This window comes from Centrocercus urophasianus, unplaced genomic scaffold, assembly GCF_019232065.1.
Source record: "Centrocercus urophasianus isolate 14NV4802_14NV808 unplaced genomic scaffold, USGS_Curo_1.0 seq_24, whole genome shotgun sequence".
In the NCBI taxonomy this organism is placed as follows: domain Eukaryota; kingdom Metazoa; phylum Chordata; class Aves; order Galliformes; family Phasianidae; genus Centrocercus; species Centrocercus urophasianus.
This window is the reverse complement of record NW_024884800.1, coordinates 19,107,774-19,119,063: the sequence shown is the minus strand read 5'-3', so window position 1 is coordinate 19,119,063 and position 11,290 is coordinate 19,107,774.

Below are 11,290 nucleotides of genomic sequence, written 5' to 3'. Positions count from 1 at the left end.
AGAAATGCAATTTTAATGGTATGTGGAAATTATGTGGAAATGCAGTTGTTAATGGTATGTGGAATTGCAGTTGTTAATGGTATGTGGAATTGCAGTTGAGGGTACAAATAGTGGAATTGTGGAAAAACAAACAAACAAAAATAATGGCAAAAAGGTTAAGGAAAGCAGTGAGTTTGGGATATTAGAGTTGGGCTGGCACGAGAACACATCCCCGCACACCCCCCCACTGCGGCTTGTAAGAACAACTTGGAGTGGGAGAAAGAGCTGGGGGCTGGAGCCTCCCACTGTGATGTGAAGGGTGCAGTGCTTGTGAATGGGGATGGGACGGAGAATAGCCGTCATCTGCAGAGCTGGGGAAACCAGATATCCAGTGTGAGCACTGGAAGCCTGGGGAGAGAAGGGGGTGAAATTGAAATATAATGTTCGTAATGTCTGTGATGATGAGAGCTTGGAAAGTGAAAAGGGTTTGGGAAAAACAAACTGAGGAAGGCAAAGTTGAGCAAGGTTAACAGGGATGTCCTTACCTAGAAGAAGAGGTAAGGGAAGCCTGGAAGGACTCAGTTCCACCCCACCAGGACCGAAAGCAGCAGGGGAAGCAGGGTAAAGAGGTTTATTTTCTGGTACCTCTGGGTGCCTCTTACTCTGTGCTACATCAAGAACTATTACCCGTAGATGATTTTTGTAATAGCTGTAGCAGCTACTGGCAAGAGAAGTTTACTTTTTTTTGGACCAATTAAATACAGGCTAGGAGAACAAGTAGGAATATATAAATTCTTGTACATGCCAGGTTCTCCAAAACCATTATTTGGGCATGACATGTTAGAATAGTTGAACGTAGAGATTAAATTGAGTAGAGACAATTGGAGCTACTTGTCAAGTAAGACTAATGGACTGCAAATTTTAAGTCTGGCTTTAACACAAACTGGGAAAAGCAATGTTGTACTCCCAGAAGTTACGTAAATCCTACATTGGGTATACACAGGATTGCAGGCATCAGGGATACCTGGCAAAGCCAAAAATGCAGCCCAATGAAAGTTAAGTTAAAGATGGGAGCCAGCCCAACCAGGGTAAAGCGATGCCCTTTGAGGATACAAGATTGTAGGAGGATAAAAGAAATAAAAATAACTTTTTGGATTTTGGATTACTAATTGGATAGAAATCCAAATACAACACCCAATCTTGCAAACGAAAAATTGGATGGCTGCCTGGCTCCATCCTCTCTGCACCTCCCTGCAGGGACTGATGGCCATGACCGGGATCCCCCCAAGCCTCCTTGTGTGAAGGCTGAGCCACCCCAGCTCTCCCAGAATCCCACCCCAACCATTTCGCATGCAGTACTGAGGAGGGGAGGGGATTCGGGAGGAGGAATGGGGCTGCTAGTTGCAGTCTTATGACAGCCATTTGTGCTGTCCTGTCCTTACATTGAGGTGGATGTAGTCAACTGAATGGGCTGCGGCAGTCGCCAGGGTCCACAGGGGCCCCTTGGCCCTTGGGAAACCATGGCAACAAATGTCTTGAAGATAAGAGAGAAGAACAGGTTAGACCAAATAAGGAGGAAACAAGACATGCCACATGTCCATTGGTCAGAAATAACTGTAGTAGCCCTAAGGCGTGGGAAAAGCTTTAAGAAGGGTGTGCTCCTTGCAATTAATGCCATTTTGCCGCTCACCATATTGGTGTCATGAAAAGCGTGCGAAACTGACCGGGGCTGTTGGAACACTTTCACAAGGGGACTTCAGTCAGGATCGCCGAAACAAAGGCGACAGGTGGACACGGGGATGGGGGCTTATTGGAGCTGCAGAAATGACCGCAGGCAGAAGTGCTGAAAAACGAACGCTAAGCATTTAATCATTTAACATACAGAGCAATAAACAGAGAAATGACCGTATTCCCAACCAGTTCCCACACTAACAATCGTTCCCCCTTCACGGCTTCCCTCCTCGGGGCCAACACGAATCGGCTCCACGTCGGCTTCACGCAGCTCCGGGAGCTCCGCAAGGGGACTGAGAGAGATGGAAAACGGCACTTAGGAACTGCGGCTGCGGGGCAGCAGCTCAGCACAGCGCTGCTGATTCGAGCCGAGCGAGAACCGAAAGCTCTTGCTGACTCCGTGCTAGGCTGCAACGCGTCTCGATCCGTGCGATCGCTCCCTCTCTTTCGGGGCTGCCCGGCTCATCCGGGAGCCGCTCCCGGACACCGGGCGGGTCCCGCGGATCGCGGTCAGCAGCCGCTTCTCGCAGCCCCGCGCCGCCTTCCCCTGACCGCCCGGTACCCCCAAGCCACGGGGCGGGCGGCGGCAGGGCGGCGAAGCACCGCCCTCCCCGCACGGAGCCCCGCGGCTCCGCGGCCGCCATTGGCAGAGTGTCCGCGCTCGGCCCCGCCTTCGCCGCGCTACCATTGGTCGGCCCGCCGGATGGGGCGGGCACTCCGTGGGAGGTCCTTTCCGTCCGCGATCGCGCAGTCATTGCGTCATCACCGCGCGCGTCCCCGCCCCGGCTGCCTGCAGCGCCGCCCCGCTCCGCGCGCCGTTCCGCTTCCGGGGCCCCGGCGCGCCCAGCCCCAGCTGGGGCTGCGGGAGGAGGAAGAGGAGGGTGGGGACGTGGGGGATAGCCCACGCCGTCCCGCTCCGTGAGGACCTTCCTGGAGAAAGGCGAGCACTGGCTGGCAGCTGCCCGCAGGCGGGGGAGCGGGGCGTCCGGGCGGGCGACGCGGCCCGGCGATGGCGCTGGGGAACTCGCTGAAGATCGGCGGCTCCGCGGGCACCTTGACGTCCTGCTGCTGGCGGCGATCGCGGTAGTTCAGGTAGTTCAGCTCCACGCGGATCGCCTTCTCGGGCTCCTCGATGGGCGCCGACGGCCGCACTTCCGCCTAGGGCGAACTGCCGGCACGCGGCCAGCGCTATGCAGGGGGGGGCTGAGCGCGGGGCGATCACCTCCTGTTGCTGGCTACGCTGCTGCCGGTACGAGCGGGCTGCTGGCTCACGTTAAGCCGAGCGTCGATCCACAGCTCCAGATCCTTTTCCTCTACGCAGCCTTCCAGCCGCTCTGCCCCAAGCCTGCAGCGATGCCTGCGGTTGTTGTGATCAAAGTGCGGGACCCGGCATGTGGTGTTGTTGAACCTCGTGCCGTTGGCATCAGCCATCGATCAGCCTCTCCAGATCCCAGGGCAATGGCAGACAGGGAGGGGAGCATCCTGCTGTGCCACCGTCAGCCTGGGCACCATGTGTTGTAGGTGCCTCAAAACTCTTCCATCCATCTGCACAGGAACTGCACAGGAGCAGCAGTTCTGGCTGCAGCAGCAGGAACTCAGCGCAGCCCTGCAGAGAGTGGTATGGCAACACGAGAAGAAGATGACAGCCGTGGAGCGTGAGTGCCTCAGCAGTGTCTGCAGCCTGTGAGGAGGTGAGCTGGGCTGGGGAGAGGAAGGTGTGGGAGTCCTGGGGAGGGACGTGCAATGGCAGCATCAGTGGCAGGATCAACTGCTTCCTCCTCCACTCCTGACACTGTGCATTGGTTCCTTTGAGAAGCACCCCAGAAGCCAGACCCTGTTGTCACATCTGTAGAGTTCCACAGAATGCACAGACGTGGAGATGCTGTGTGTTGGGTTGCTGTTTATTGCAGAGCAGCAGCACAGGGCAGGACTGGGGACTGGGAAGATGGGGATGGTGGGGGGAGTGTGTGGCTGTGGGCTCCTCAAGTGGTACCAGGAAACATCTCCACGTGTTTGTAGCTGTGTGGAGCTGTGCATGTCTCCTGCTGTAACAGAGATGGAGGGAATGGCGCTGACTGAGGGGCAGTGACCGGCGACAGCAGGAAGGCGCCGTGAGGCGGCCGCAGTCAGTCCGGCCGCAGCACATACAGACGGCGCTGCGGCTCCCCGTCGCACGCGAGGCGGCTTTCGTTCCCCCCGGTAGGGGGCGCTGTGCTGCCGATAGGGGGGCGCTCTTCCCTCCGGTAGGGCGTGCTCTGATGACGTCACTCAGGCGCCCGGCATGGGTGCGCTTTCTGGCGCCGCGTCCCGCTTCCAGCACGGCGTGGCACCGTGCGCGAGTCGCCATGCAGCGCTCTGCCCTCGGGGCGCAGCGCGACTCCCCGAAGGCCGCTTTTCTCCCGGCGCTGTCGGGTTCTTCCCCTCCCGGGATCGCCCTTTATGGGCGGGCGTGGAATTCTTCGGGCCCGGAGTCCCTCCCTGCTGCTGGGCGTAGGCTCCGCGTCAAGGCTCGGCCCTGCGGAGCTCCGTTCCGCGATGCGGAGGCGCCGCCTGGGCTGCGAGGGAGGGCTGCGCCGGCGCGTGGAGGAGCGGAGGTGGGGGGGGGTGCGGGCGTGGGAAGGAGAAACGCGGCGCCCGGAGCTGCGGCGTCCCGGTCCGGCCGTGCTGCAGTTTCGCACTGCGGAGGCGTTTGCCCTGAATGCGGCTCGCCCGTGCCTTCCCTGTGTTTGGTTTTCTTTCTACCGGCCTTTTTGTGCTCGGAACGCTTCTGCCTCCCTCCCTCCTTTTTACTGACCTTTCTTTTGTGCTGCGATCTGCTTGTTTAATAGCCCTGCTTATGCCTTCAGAGTGACTAGATGGTGAAACTGCATCAGAAAAATATCTATCAGATGCAAAGCTGCTACTGAGTGCCATGCTGAGCTTGCTTGCCTGGGCAGCGCAGTGCCGTGATGTTCCAGGTGTGTAAGAGTCACATGCAGGGCAAGCACGGGCACTGCTGCTCTTGCACAAGTGCAGGGCTCACTGACAGCAGCATGAGGGCAACGGTCTGCTTCTCCTTGTAACCTCAGCCAGGCTGTCACTAGGGATAGAAAGGGCATTTCTTACCCACTGGTGCCTTTATCTGCTTGTGCACCGCGTACCTCTCTCATGCGGAGCTGCTGTCAGCAAGGCAGCCCCTGGGTTGGCTCAGTGCAAAGCAGACTGGCAGTGCACGTTTGTGGGCATTCTGTAGTGCTATTAGAATGTTGCTTTCAGACTGGGAAATCATGTACTTATCATGCTTTTCAGTCTCAATCGCTTAACCAGCAATCCATTACCGAATGTCAACCATTTTCATAATTCAGCTTGTCACTGTCTGGTTTTGTTTTCCTAGTGGGGACAAGGAGACAATGGGACTCTTGGCTCAGCTAAAAGCAAAGAATCACCCCTCTGCACACTGTTGATGGTAAGGCAAAATGTGGGTTTAAGCCAAGGCAGTGTAACATTACTGGTTGCAGATGAGCAGCAGAGCAGTTGCCTGTTACCCACACAGTAATAGCAAGACTTGTTAATGAAGCAGCTTACCCATTCCTGTTGGGCAGTGCTAACAGGGCAACACTTTTCAGATCTTAGTTTTTCTTCTAAGGATTCTGTATATCTGACATTACTTGTCTTGCGTGCCTTACCATGCCCCCCCTTTCTTTTCTAAGGTGAAAAAGGCAGCCTTGGAAGGAAAATGATTCCTCATAAAGACTCAGAACCACAGAATTCTTCAACTAGTTTTGCTTTTGCAAGCAGCTTAGTTTCAGGCTAAATTAAACCTGATAACAGCATTAAAAAGAGTTTGAGCACACATAATTAGCAGCTATTGCTAACTCCATTCTTTTTACATTTCGAGCTCACCAGGTGAGCGTCTTGCATGCTGCTTGAAGCCAACTTGAAAAACAACACGAAGCCATTGTGTCCATGGACAGTGAAAGTTTGACACTCACCCCTGTGTATTGCTCTTTCCTAGGTGAATCTAAGCAGTTTTGATCCGGAAAACCGAGGCCCAGCAACGATGCACTGTGTGCTAACTTCAATGCTCTTAGGAAGCATGAATCGCTGCAGTTCTGTTGACAGCCTTCCACAAGACAACAGCAATGGGGATAAGGAAGAAGGCACTGGAATGGGCTGCCCAGGGAGGTGGAGTCACCAACCCCAGAGGTTTTCAAGGAACATTTGGATTTTGTATTGAGGAATATGGTTTAGTGAGAACTATTGGTGATAGGTGGACTGGATGATCTTGTAGGTCTTTTCCAACCTTGGTGTTTCTGTGAAGGAACTCATCCATGTTCCTGCCCTCATTTCTCCTGGTTCAGCTGATGATGTTGACCTGAGTCCGCCAGACATCACAGTTGTTAGCCTGGATTGTGACCCAGTGTCTTTCCAGTGCAGCCCATCTCAAGCAGAGTCTGAGTGCCTGGACAGCAGCACCTCCATGAGGAGCAGGTCAGCATTGCTGAGGAGAAGCTGAACTTTCTGGAGGAAAACTTAGATTCAGATGGCTAGTCCCAGGCACCAAAAGCTCTGAACCAGTCTTTCCATTCTCAGGGGAATCCCTTCTTTACTCTGGACCTCTCTTGCTCTTCTGTCTTTTAATGAGTAAAGGCACATTAATACTCAATCAACACCTTGACTCTGTTCTGGGTCATTCACGGGGACTGGGATCAATAAAAAAAACTGCAAGGCACTTCAACTTGCAGTAAAATGGCTTTCGGCTGTGTGCAGCAGAGCTCTGGGTTTGTTCCCATGTTGTATGGCTTTGGGGTGTCTGCAGGCCTACTATTTTGTATGGTAGCAAATAGCATCCTGGTTGCTGCTCATTAAAATCCCAAGCTTCCTGGCTGCAGCTGTGTCATCCTTTTCAGTGTTTTTTGATGTTCTTTGATGCCTTAGCTGTTCCCTAACACCTCTGTGCTCCTGCAGTGTCCACGCCTGGCTCCCAAGCATGAGCTGGACTTGCAGATCATCTCTAGTCCTGTCATCATCACAGTGCAGCAGTAAGAGTTCATCCTGACCAACATCAGCCAGTGCTACTTGGTCTGCAGGTTACTGTCTACTTCTTCATCTCTTCAGCTACGGTAGCATTTCAGGGAAGTCAGATGCAGTCATGCTGTCTGTATTCTGTGCTTGATTAAATCCAAAGTAAATCTTTACACTACAATGAGCAAAACATACTGTCTACCAAATAGGCAGGGTTTGTGCCCCAGAATTTCAGGTAGGAGAAGGGCTGGTATCAGCCCAGGGCAGGATCTGGGTCCCCTGGGGACAGCAGCCACAGCCCCTGTCCAATCTGCACAGTGACCCTGGGCCATCCATAGGGCACCTTGTGATCCTCCCCTCCTCTGCACAGCCCCACAAAGCACAAGGGAAGGTCTGGGGAGTGGCAATGCCTGGGTGCCCCTGGAACAAACAGGCCAGGAATGGTGCCCTTCATCACATCCATCCCAAGGCCCTGATGCACAGTCCTCAGGGCTCTGGGATCCCTCAGTGTCTGTGTTCCAAGGCCTCACCACCATTACTATAGAATCATAGAATGGTTCTTATCATAGAAAACTTCTTCCTTATGAAGAATCTAAAGAGCCTGTTCCCTCCTTTGTTACAGCGCCGTTGAGAAGGCAAATCTCAGGCCTTCCTGGAACCTTCTCTTCTCTAGGCTGCACAGCCTTAGCTCTCGTAGCCTGTCCTTGTAGGGTGGTATTCCATCCCTGGGACCATTTTTGTTTAATTTTGTTGGTTCATTAGTAGCAGACATTTTATATAAAATGTCCGAAAAGCTGGTGATGTTTCCTTTTGCAATTCTGGCACGCATGCTTAAGATTCAGTGCATAATTTAAATTGTGTGACACGCTTTGAACTTAAGTGCACTGTAATTGTAATGCATTGATTGCTTTCCTTTTATCAAGTTGAAGGGGCAACATTATATCCTTTTTTCTGCTTGGTGTAAGTGGTAACAATATACAATTTTCTAACTTCTGAATCTATTGACAGAGCAAAAGCTAGTAAGGATATATTTGAGGTTTTCCTTATCTTTAACCTTATACAAATCTCTAAATCTATACAAGATCTAGTGATTTTGTATAAAAGTGTATAAAGATGAATTTACGGTGAGTTTTTTTCTTGGAGAACTTTACTTCCCAAATAAGCAGATGCTGAAGACATCTGCTAAAGTGCTTTACTCTTGCTGTTCTAGTTCGGATATGGAGTTGCTGGTCCTGCTTTTTTAGGCATCCTCTGGGGATCATTTCCCTTGAGATATTTAATTCTCTCATTTGATCTATTAACTTTACGAAGACAGACCAAACTTCTTCAGGCACACTTGCTTTTCAAGAAAAATAAGTGAATCAAATATGCAATACTGAAAATGTCTATATACAAAATGCAGAGTAAAGGACATTAAAAACATAAAATCAGTTCTAAATCATGCTTAACTTTTACTTAGTATTCAAACAAGATAACAATTGGTTCAACCTCCTGTAGCTAAGATTGAAGTGTGCCTAATGAGCTTCAAAATGAACTTCTGTTACTCCATCTATCCTACGTTATTCTCCTAAGTGGCTCTGAAACCAACTCTGGGAGATGGCAACTTAACTGATCCTACGAATGGCAGACATCTGTGAGTTTATTTGTATTCCTTTCTAACCGTGCCTGAGCTGTCACAACTTGCAGTGTACAACAGGAGGTATCTAAAATAACTTGTGCTTTAACTTAATGTCTCTAGCTATAAATCCTTCAGTTCTGCACAATTCCGGCTCTGCAGAGAGATAAGCTTCAACAATTAGGGTAAGGTGGAAACTTCCAAGAAAGGGAGAGCAGGGCAGAAACTGGAAGGCAAGAGCCTTGGTATTTTCGTGAAAAAGAGCCTTTTGTGTTCAGTGTACTCCCCTGCAGTGCTCAAGCTCCCCTATCAATAGTGCTACAAATTTAGTCTTTTCAGTTTCCTTCACCACCTGGTAGACTGCAGCTAACCTCAGATTCTGTTGCTCTTTCTGACCTGTGTCAACTACTGCTTTCTTCTGTTTCTTTGAAAAATCACTCTTGAAATCATCTCTGTCATGTTTTCAGAATACATTGTGGCATTGCACTGTATCCAAGAATCTATGAAATAGAACGTAAGGGGCTGCTGTATTATGATGTACTTTGCCGTAACCGAGGCAAATACTGACTAGTTTTGGAAGCTTTAAAAATGTTGTAACCTATAATCTTTGTCTGAAATCAAAGTTAAAGCAATTGCATTTTTAAAACTTTTTTATTATTTAAATTATTTTATTTATCTTTATCTTTATTTATGCTAAATTTATTTTGTTTTTTAGTTACATATTTATTTGTATGCTTATTTTTATTTTCACCTTAATACTCAAGAATAATACATTGGAAGCAAAGGATAACAAGAAATAAATCTCCCAGTACAGCATCAGCCCGGTTTCAGCCATAACTGATCTTTAGTCTAACTTCTGTTATATAAGAATTCTAGAGAGCAAGGTTAATACATGTACTTGCAAATGTTAGTTTCAATAGATTAATCTGTGTAACTATAATATATACAACCACTCAGAGGATTGTAAGATGATGAAAAAAAAAAAAAGATAGAAAGATGCATTAGAAAATGAAGTTATGAGTTTACTAGATTATTACTTTCCTTTTTGCTTTCTCAGTTTTCTTATTGACAAATTATGAAAGAAGAATAACTAAGACTACAAGAACTTAATAACACTACATAGCTCTTCCTAATGGAATATCAGAATCTTCTGGTAGACAGTGGTTCTTTTAAGACATAAAAAATGGGAAAGCACCCAATGCAGGAATAAAATAAAAAGAAGTGTAATAGCATCCATTGTTAAAGCACTCTCATAATACAGCTTCTACTAACTTTTGTCACTGAGAGTGACAAAAGATTGATATTTTGTCTTGCCATTTAAGTTTTTTTGCACTCTCTGAAAGATTAATAAATTGCACATACAGGATTCAGTCCATGAAAAAAATCACGGAATCACAAGGTTGGAAACGACCTGCGAGATCATCTAGTCCAACCACCCTCCAATTCCTATCAGTGCCACAAGCTACTAAACCATCTCTCATAGCTCCTCGTCCAGGCGCCTGTTGAACACTACCAGGGATGGCAACTCCACCACCTCCCTGGGCAGCCATTCCAGTGCCTGACCGCCCTTTGAGAGAAAAAGTTTCTCCTAATATCCAACCTAAACCTCCTCTGGTATAACTTCTGGCCGTTTCCTCGGGTCCTAATATTTGCCTGGGAGAAGAGGCCAGATCCTTTTGCACCACAACCTCCCTTCAGGAAGCTGTAGAGTGCAGTGAGGTCTCCCCTGAGCCTCCTCTTCTCCACACTGAACAATCCCAGCTCCCTCAGCCGCTCCTCATAAGACTTGTGCTCCAGACCCCTCACCAGTTTCGTTGCCCTTCTCTGGACACGTTCCAGGGACTCAATGTCTTTCTTGTAGTGAAGGGCCCAAAACTGAACACAGTACTCGAGGTGCAGCCTCACCAGTGCTGAGTACAGGGGGACGATTACCTCCCTGCTTCTGCTGGCCTCACTATTTCTAATGCAGGCCAGGATGCCGTTGGCCCTCTTGGCCACCTGGGCACACTGTCGGCTCATGTTCAGCCGAGCATCAACCAACACCCCCAGGTCCCTTTCCTCTTCACAGTCATCCAACCACTCATCCCCAATCCTGTAGCGCTGCATGGGTTATTGTTCCCAAAGTGCAGGACCTGACACTTAGCCTTGTTAAACGTCATCCCATTCACCTTGGCCCAGCGATCCAGCTTATCTAGATCCCTCTGCAGGGTCTCCCTACCCTCAGGCAGATCGACACCACCTCCCAACTTGGTGTCATCTGCAAACTTACTCAGGGTACACTCAATCCCTTCATCTAAGTCGTCAATGAAGATATTAAGCAGGATGGGCCCCAGTACCGACCCCTGGGGGACACCACTTGAAACCAGACGCCAGATAGACTTAAGTCCATTGACCACCACCCATTTAGCACGGCCCTCCAGCCAGTTCCTTATCCAACGGAGGGTAAAACTGTCCAAGCCACCGGCAGCCAGTTTCTGCAGACGGATACTGTAAGCGACCATGTCAATAATAAATTTGCAAAAGAAAAGTTTAAACCAGTAAACAGTGCTTATTTCAGGTTTCGCTTTTTCTTTGTTATCTAACCAAATCGTAAGGAGAAAGCAGAGCCTAGCTATTGTTTTGAGAGTTGTGTTGAAAAGTAAGAGAACGTAGCGATCCCTTTAGATCAGCAGAATCTGAGCTTCTTCTCTGTAAGGCAAAGAATAAGTTCTGTTTTCCCAGGCTGTCTGTGAAAAGTTGGTAAGAGTTATGAAGAGGACAGGAAAAATCACTTGTTTAGTTCCTGGAGTTTTTATAGATAATGTATAAGTAAGAACAAAATGTTGGTAAGCTGTAAGAGCATTCAAAATGTATCATATATGTACACAAAATTAATTCCATTTTAAAAGTAATTCATCTATTCAAACAGTAAGCAAGCTAGAGCATTTGGAATAAAATCACCCATGTTTTTACTCAGAGGCA